General features: G+C 33.5%; 1 long non-coding RNA gene across 1 annotated transcript; it reads right to left on the bottom strand.

Moving 5' to 3' along the window:
• Nucleotides 1-2523: 2523 nt before the first annotated feature.
• LOC139855974 (uncharacterized) lies at nucleotides 2524-4952 on the bottom strand. Its single transcript, XR_011761627.1, has 3 exons — nucleotides 4608-4952; nucleotides 3823-3905; nucleotides 2524-2789 (listed from the first exon to the last, which is right to left on the bottom strand). It is a non-coding gene; the product is annotated as an uncharacterized lncRNA (long non-coding RNA).
• Between the last annotated feature and the right edge of the window lie 4354 nt (nucleotides 4953-9306).

The following is a 9306-nucleotide window of genomic DNA, read 5'->3' as shown; positions in this document are numbered from 1 at the left end:
TCACGGGTATTCTCGTTGATTGCGCGTCTAAAGAAAGTGTTCATGATGTGGCTGAAAAATTCGGCGAGGTAATTTGCGTGGCTAAAACGTCGACTAATCTGGATTGTGTAGGTTCGCTTTTTATTTTTTATCAAATCTAGTAATGTTAAACATATTCATGATTTGGTAACGGCCGATATAGAAGATTCGTTTTGCTCTAGATGTGAAGTGTGGGCATCTGAGGTTTCAGATACGTCTAGTGTGGCTAGACTTACTTTCGATTCATTTGATAATAAACACTTGTTGTCTACTATTCGATGTGTGGTTGCGAGTGGCCCTTTGATAGAAGATGAATTTCGGTTTGAGAAGGTTTTTTCGAATAGCGAGAAACCTTCAGTTCATGTTCATCTGGAGGCAGTGGGTGTTGCTTTAAATCGTAATACTATTGTGTTGGACAATCCTCCTAATGATGTTTCCAAATGTTTTAAATACTCAAAATCAGAGGCGTGTTATGATGCTGATGTTATACCTTCAAATTCATCGATTGGGCTGTTACAACAATCAATTTTAGGTCATTGAATGAAGCTCATGTTACTAGGCTAACTGTCGATTCAAAAGAAACAGTTGGTTCTAGCCTTAATATTAATTGTGTTGAAGTGGACAAAAGAAGCAGTGAGGTTAATGGTCCTTTTTGTAAAAAGATTAATTTTGATTTGTTTGCGGTAGACGATGTCGATATGACGAAGTTAGATTCAAAAATTGATAAAGGTGTTTGTTTCGAGGATATTATGAAAAGTGTGTCCAAAGAATATTCGAAGTCAACTGAACATCATAAGGATCTAGTCGAAGGGGCCAATGACGTTTCTCTTGATGTGTTGGAGCCGAATGATGATAACATTACGTTTGTGGTAAGATTGGATCGATTGAAGAAGGAGAAAAAGAAAAAGAATGGAGAATTGTTGGCAAAAACAAAGGTTGATGTTGAAAGGCCTAAATCGATTTTGATTGGTCGTAGTGGTAGATGCTATTGTGATTGCGAGGTTCCCTCGTGTGACGGCTTTTGTAAGGCGTGGTATGTTTTGAATAAAGATGTTTCTAGATGTGGACTTAGTGGTGTTAACCCGAAATCAAGAAAGAAGACGAACGAGGCCTCCACTTCGCGTGAGTATAAGCTTAAAGATAACAATGACTTGGATCACGGGGATGCAATTCAAAACTTGTTTATGGGTCCCCGTGATGGAAAAGATGGCGGCTCATCGGCATTTGGGAAAGGTAATATGTTCGTGGAAGCTTTCGCGGCCTTTGATGATATGATGACACGGTTGGTCGGGAAGTGCGCACAGGGTGATGAATCCGCTAATGTGTTATCTTACAAAATTGAAAATCAGTCTGGAAATTTTTTTTTGAAAGAGATGGTCAATGGTACATTGAAATGGGCAGGTCCTCGAGGTTAATTGTTGTTAGGTCGTTTTGTGTTCTTCGGTTAGTTTCGTTCCTTGTATTTTCATGTATTTTTTGATTTTTGCTTGGTTTATATGTTTGCATGGTGTCTTTCGAGATGTTGAGGATGCTCGTTTTTAGATAATTTTTGTTTAGAGTGTAGCTTTCTATGTTCGTGCTTCCCCGTTCTCCTCTTGTCCTTTTGTTTCATGTTGAGGGCGTTTTCTTTCGGAAAATGGCGTCGTTTCTATATGAGTATTTTTTTTTTTGCAAATAAATAAATAAATAAAGGCTAGTCAATGTAATTAGCCAATGTAATATAGACTATATCAATTTCGATTTTTATTAATTGCTCTATTTAGGTTTTATATAATGTATAGGAGGAGGAGGAAGGAGGGTATAAACGTTAATATAATAATAGTAATAAACTAGTTAAAATACCCGTGAATTTATGAGTTTGTTTATAAAAATTATAAAAATAATTATCAAAAAACAATTAAAAAAAGATCTGGATTGTAGCAGTGAGTTCATTGACCTGAAAGCTTTGTAAATATACAGCCTTTTATACCCAAAACTACCAGCCTTGCTTTGAGTGCACTAATCCAAAAGCATTGGATATTACATGAACGTTTTCTTATAACAATCTCAAGAATTATCATTTTAATAACTACTTTGAGCATACACAATGCTCTATTGAAAAGATTCCGGCACTTGATCCTGCTAACATATGGACTACAGTACACACGATCCGACTAATCCTTTTGAAGATTTAGAACTGTCTATCTGACGAATATAGAGAGAAAGGAATTTCTCTACTCTTGGGAGTGTTACACTCGGGGTGGAGAAATGATCGCTCTTTATTCTAGGATAGAGGAAGGATTGTCTACGATCAACCTCCCCCATACCCCACATTGGTGGGATTGGGTATTGTTGTTGTTGTTGTTGTTATTGGAACTGACTTTAACATCGCCTAATAATCCTTTTGAAAAAACAAATGGACCCATAATCCATAGAAGAAAAAAAAAGCAGAACACAACAATAAACTGAAAGGCGACTAATACTTAAGCTTATCAAAGGACCTATACTTGGTCATTACAGGTTTGAATTTCAACATCTACAAATCATAATAAAAACATTTGAGTAGAAAGTGATCGAATATATTCCAAGTGTCCGATGTGTATGCAAACTCATCAAAATTGTAATGTCAAATCTATTATAACGTAGAATACATCAAAAAATTACATAAGTGGCAAACCTTACAATTAATTGGCATTGAGCAAGTGATTTTTCGACCATGTTGTTCAAACATTGGAATATTCTATCAAAACCTCCGTTCAAGTTTTTCCTTACCATCACACATTGATAATACCCTGCAGTATCTCGCAAAACAACCCCAAAAGATAAACCACACAATGTCAGTGACTACAACTATTATATATAAAAACGTAATTAAAGCTTTTATGAATAAATAAATTAAGAAGCCTAGATTATACTCCCTTACTCCGTATTGAAATTGTTATTAGTTTTTAAACCATGCATTTGATGTCAGTTCAAGATAGATATTTTAATTTGTATGCATGTTTCAACACAACCCCATTAATTATGGCATGTCAAACAAAGTCGGCCAACCCACCCATATTACCACCTTTAAGAAGAGTAATATAAAAACAATATTTAACTAATAAACATGGATGTAAGGTCTCTATAAAAATTATTAACATACAAATTTCCAAAACTAATAAATTTTAACACACAACCTAAGTTCTTGGAGTAACTTTTGGCCTAATATAAATGCAGGAACACTATTTTATAATAGAAAGTAGCATAAGCAACAAAGTAGTAGACATTTTCAAACTACCAAGTATAACTGTATATTTTAAGACGCATGATAAACTATATGCTGCAAACATCATTTCTGAGCAGAAAAACATAAATAACAATATGATTATTGATTTCAAGTTTTTTTATTCTTGAAATGGGTTCAACTCTTACTCAAATGGGTCTTTTCAAACGGAGGCATGAGTCCAACTAATTTGCTCAAATCTTAAAGGCAAAGATTATATTAACTAATCTACAATTGTTAGTCCAAATATCACAAACATACTTTAAAGTTTCACTCATATTCATTAACAGAGAAATGGGCTACATATATAGCCAAAAAGAAACCATAAAAGTAGCACTCCCATACTACTAATTTCACTACCTAAAGAAATCATACCACACTCCCACGTCTGTCATGTATTCGGTCAACAACTACCAATTCTTAATTAGCTAGTAACATTTAATTATAACTACTCAAATCTAAATATGAAACTAAGAAAGTTCACAATTAACATGTACAAATTTTTTATAAATATAAAATCGATAATCTCAATCAAAGAGTAGGTATTTAAAAAATCTTACCAAGTTTCTCTTTTGTCTTAGTCATTTCGTCGAACACCTTAAACGCACCGGATTATTAACATTTAACCCCACTTTTTTCATACCTGCATATTTTTCAAATAAAATAATATGCAATGTAATCTTAGAATTAGTCAAAACATAAAGAAGATTAAATGTTAAACAAATCTCAATTATACACTATGTCACTATCAAATATCAGCAACATTACTCATACATATACACACTAATAGCAAATCAATCAATATTATAAATTAAAATCCCAACAAAAAAGTCGAATTAAAGAAAAACATGCATGTCATAACGCTAAACATGGTAGCATATCGCCTTCCTTTTTCTCATTCCAAATACTTACTATATCATTAGAAACCCTAAACATTTGGCCTAAATTCATATTAAGACATCGGAAGGTACTATGCATAAATCAGCCACTTAACACCTATTAAGTAATAGCTATAACCAATACCAATTTAGACAAAACTCTAAATACAACCATAATCCACCCAACTACATTACTTAATCAATTCACACAAACATTTAATCAAACACCTCATATGCATAACAAATAAACAAAAGAATAATACAAAGCATAACGTCTTAAAAATATTTCAAGGAACAAAAGTTTCCAACCTGTGGCAAAAAACACCCTAAAAAAAGTATATGCAAATTCCAGATTTGCTTCTGACAATCACCTATTTCATCTACCCAAAATCAATTTAACAACATCAACAATTAAAGTTTGAAATTAGTAACAAAAATAAGAAAAAAAAAGTCGTTTAATAACTAACCATTGTTCAAAGTATCTTATATCTTTGCTGCTGTCCATTGTCGCAGCTCCGCCGGAGTGCCTGCCGGATTCCACTACAGGCCCGTCGGAGTAATAGATACGTCGGAGTACTTGCCGGATTCCATTGCAGGTCCGTCGGAGTAATAGGTCGGCCGGAGTACTTGCCGGATTCCAATGCAAGTCCGTCGAAGTACTTGTCGGATGCCGCTGTTCTCTCCATTGTCGCAGCTCCCTCTTATCTCTGATGATAATCACGTATTTATTTGTGGTGTGATTTTCAGTGGATAAGAATCTGATTCAATTCGTGAGATATGAGTAGTTTTTTTATTTCTTGATTTGCAATGGACTGAAGAAACTTCAGGAAGGTTACAGGAAAAAAAAAAAAAAAACAAAACAAAACAAAAAATGTTGCTACAGCGTAACTGTTTAAAAAGGTGACGTGGCGGATGAGCAGTGGGTAAATGTGTGGGGCCCATTACGCAAATTAGTATATTTAGTAAAATAATGTGTGGGGCCCATTACACAAATTAGTATGTTAAGTAATAGTAATGTTATGACGATCGGGCAAAAGTTATAATTAGAAATACCGATAATACGAATATTCATATGCATTATGGTGCGAAGTAATTGATAAGTGAATGAATACAAAAGTAGAATGCTTAAGTGTGTCCTTAAGGCTACATTGAAAAACCCTCAATAATAACAGTAAATTATGCAACTCTTTTTTAGTCTTCCAAGTTCATAAATCACACACACGAGATTCTTAAACAAGTTACAATAGTTTATGAACTTTGATTAAAAATTTAACTTTTCTCAAGAGTATATTAACTAATGAGTGGTGATATTTCCACCATAAATCTATCACACACATGCACTCATAAGTTGTAAGTTGTAAAATATAACTTTTTAATGCATAATGGATTTATTAAAAATTTTATGGATTTATCATTTGTCTTTAACTAATCAATCAGAGCATGTTTGAGGAGTTTCTTTAAAACTGATATATTGTTATAAAATAGTGATGAATTGAATATATTACACATGCACAGCTTTTTCTAAGTTTTGTTTATGAGAACTCTTATAACTAAGGCTTGCATTTGTATGTCATTAAGTTTAGGAGCCAAGGAGCAATTTGGTCCGAATGTAAGAGTTGATATTTGGCCCAACTTGTTCCCATCCGTTGCGTCTAAATTTGACAAGTCAATCGGGAAGAAACATGTGGTTGAGGGACGAGGGCGAAGGATTTCATCTATTTGGCTTCCCCTTATATTTGGCTTCCCCTTATGCCGTATTTGACGAATTGATGAACAAGATGGCCGACAGACAAGTAGAAGGGATCCTTGTTAGTCAAACTATCCTCCCATGGTACAATGTGCCGAAATGGATAATTTTTCCTAGTTTGTTAAAGACTTATGAGCCCGTTTTCTGTTATGGGCCTTCCGGGTTCTCTTCGGTTTGTCTAGATTGTTACGAATTTCTCTGGTGTCATCTAGTTTGGTTCTCATCTTGCGGTGTTTTGGTGTTTTGCTAGGTTTGCTTAATTGTATTGTTTCGTGTTAGCTTTTTTGTTTTTTTGTTTTTGTTGTGAGCTCTCGTTAAGTTATGTTCCATTGGGTTCGGACGTTTCGTTGTACTTTGTGCGTTTCTAGAGTTTTCATCTATTTGTTATGAAAGTTTATAGTTTTTTGGAAAAAAAGAAGTTTATTTTGGTAAGTCTTTATCTATGTCAACTCTTATCGAATAAATTGATTGTATTGCAACAATGTAAGTTTATTTTGGTGTGTACAACAATAATTATATAATTATATTATACTAGCTTAAGACCCGCGAATTCACGGGCTTTTTTATAGGTAAAATTAAATTTTTATTTGTTCGATTATAAAGCAAAACACTATTTGCTAGTTGATTAGAAATGAATGACGAACTGAAATATATTATAATCTAATTATTTGGATAACGTGATGCTCAAAGTTAAAACCTAATTTGCTTATAACAACGTGATCCTTAAAATTTTCAGGCTGTAGACCCATATCCAACTATATTTCTTTAAATTGACATTACATACTCTGTACTCGTAACATACATTACCTTTGTAGGCTACTAATGTATATAGGATACATGAACATAGATATAACTTTACATATATTTCTTGCATTAGCATGTCAATTTTGATACTCAAGAGGTCAGACAACAAACTTATGTAAAAACATGAATTTCCTCATATAAAAAGACTTGGAACTTAACACATTTCTTCATGTATATCACCGACTCTGATGGTATCCCCTATGACCATTCAAATATTAAAATATCATAAATTTATATTTATTTGAATCCCACATGAACAGTTTATCAGGACAAATAAGTAGAAGGAACATACTCTCATCGTCGTTGCAAGCGGCGGATTGCAATGGCTTTGGCAGTTTACAACAATATGTTAAGTAGGTTATATAAGTGTGTCGATTCACATCATCAACTAACTTTCATCGGTGTCATTATTAGTAATGTAAGTTAAATGAGATCAAAAGGTACCTTCACGTTGTGATAAGCATCAGCTAAAGGTCAGCCAACTAATAAGAATAAAAGAGATAGAAGATACATACATTTGACTCCAACTTCATGAAGCTACCTGCATCACTGGATGAGTTAGTAATATGTAAAGTATGTTAAATGACAAATATGTGTTTTTTTGGTAATTTTGCATCATAAATATTAAGTTGAATGTTACCTTCTTAACTAAAATGTTCATTCCCACTTATATAAAATACTAACAACTAACTAATGAGAATAAAAGATATAGAAGATACATACATTTGACCCTCGATCCATGAAGCTACCTGCATCACTAGATGAGCAAGAAATATGTAAAGCGAATAGTAGGAACGATATTAAATATGAAATATTACATACTCCGTATTACATAAAGTAATAACATTAACATGGATATTTCAGATAAAGAAAGAAAAATTCTCTTTCGGTAACTATAAACTTACATATACCAAAGAAGTTTGCATAGCTAAACAATAGTAATTCACCTAGGAATAACTCTTGCTATGCAGAAGAGACTTTTGATGTCACAAGTAGACCCATTTTGCTCAAAATAGTACCACTAAGTAAAAAAACCACCAAATCTAAATAATTATCATTTGGAACCCAAACTAAAATGTTCACTCATCTTTTGATAAACTGAACTTGTACTCCATTCCAAAATTCTCTAATCAATCATTACCCCTAATACTCCGAATACCATTCCAAAGCATCTTAAACGAAATAGTATACGGCACAGATCAAATTAACCCATTTAAGTAAATGGATCAATTATGTTTTGGTGATTATATCATTAGCTATTCATAGTTAAAAGCCAAATTCCTGTTTTGAAGATGATATAATTAGTTGTAGACGCATCAAGTTTTAGTCACTTCCTCACTATTGAAAAACGATTCAGATCTTTTATCCAGCCTCATATTTTTTGTATTCATATAACAAATCTCCGAATTAAAAAGCCAACACAAACAATAAGCAGCCACCAAAAATCCTATCACAAATACATTTTACTCATGTTAAATGACAAACATGTGTTTGTTTTGTAACTTTGCATCATATATATTAAGTTGAAACGGTACCTTCTTGTGTTCACAAATAGCAGGATCACAAAACCAGGCTGCATGCATATAATCAGCAGCTGACTTTTATTTTTATTTTTATTTTATTTTATTTTTATTTTTTATTTTTTTGTCTTACACGTGATGAAGATGTGAACACCACTCTCTTGATAGTTGAAAAGTTTATAGCGAATATTTCCAACATTATGTGAACCAATTCCAAACTTTACATACCACTTGACAAATAGACACCTACCACACAGAAAAGGGAGACGGAGATTACACCATTTTGTCCTACATCTGATCAAAACATACTGTTTAGTTGATAGTTGCAGAATGATGTCTATTCAGTGATGTAAAATCAGATGGCCAAATACATCTAAGAATGTAAGGTCCAAGAATGGTCATAAGGGTCCACCCAGAACGACCTTCTTTCAGCAGTAATGTGTCATAAGATATAAATAATGAATGTCATGTGCCATAAATTATAAAGATATACACAAGTTCAATGTGATTATACTGGCAATCCAAACCCAAAGTGCTCAATCCAAACACAAGTTCTTGCGTATGGGTCAAACGGGTGAGTTGTAAAGTTTCCAGTTTTTGAGATTCGCATCTCTACAAATTGGTCCAATGAGTTTTTTTTAAAACATATAGGGTCTTAGACAAAAAATAAGAAATGGGTCGAACGGGTTCAAATCCACCAAGTCCAACAAATAGAGACGGTTCCACGATTCTTGTACATGGGTCCAACGGGTCGAGCTGCAGATTTTTGAATTTTAGTTGCACGATGTAATTTTTCAAAATAAAATAAAAATAATGAAATAATAGAAATAAAAAAATGATAAAAAAAATATAATTAAAACTAAAATTTTATTGAACATAATGGTTCTCGACCCTAACCAACCCGTTTGGGTCTCGACCCACTCAGACCCAAGCCAACCCGGGTCCCGACCCAACCCGTTTGACCCATTTAAAATTTGACCCGTTTCGACCCATGACCCGTTTCGTCCCAAACCCATTTGGATCTCTCCCAACCCAACCCGACCTATTTGCCAGACATAAATGTGATATACCATGGCAAGTTTGTTAAGTTGTGGA

The sequence above is a fragment of the Rutidosis leptorrhynchoides genome, chromosome 6 (assembly GCF_046630445.1).
Source record: "Rutidosis leptorrhynchoides isolate AG116_Rl617_1_P2 chromosome 6, CSIRO_AGI_Rlap_v1, whole genome shotgun sequence".
In the NCBI taxonomy this organism is placed as follows: domain Eukaryota; kingdom Viridiplantae; phylum Streptophyta; class Magnoliopsida; order Asterales; family Asteraceae; genus Rutidosis; species Rutidosis leptorrhynchoides.
This window is presented reverse-complemented; position numbering and strand designations above follow the sequence as displayed.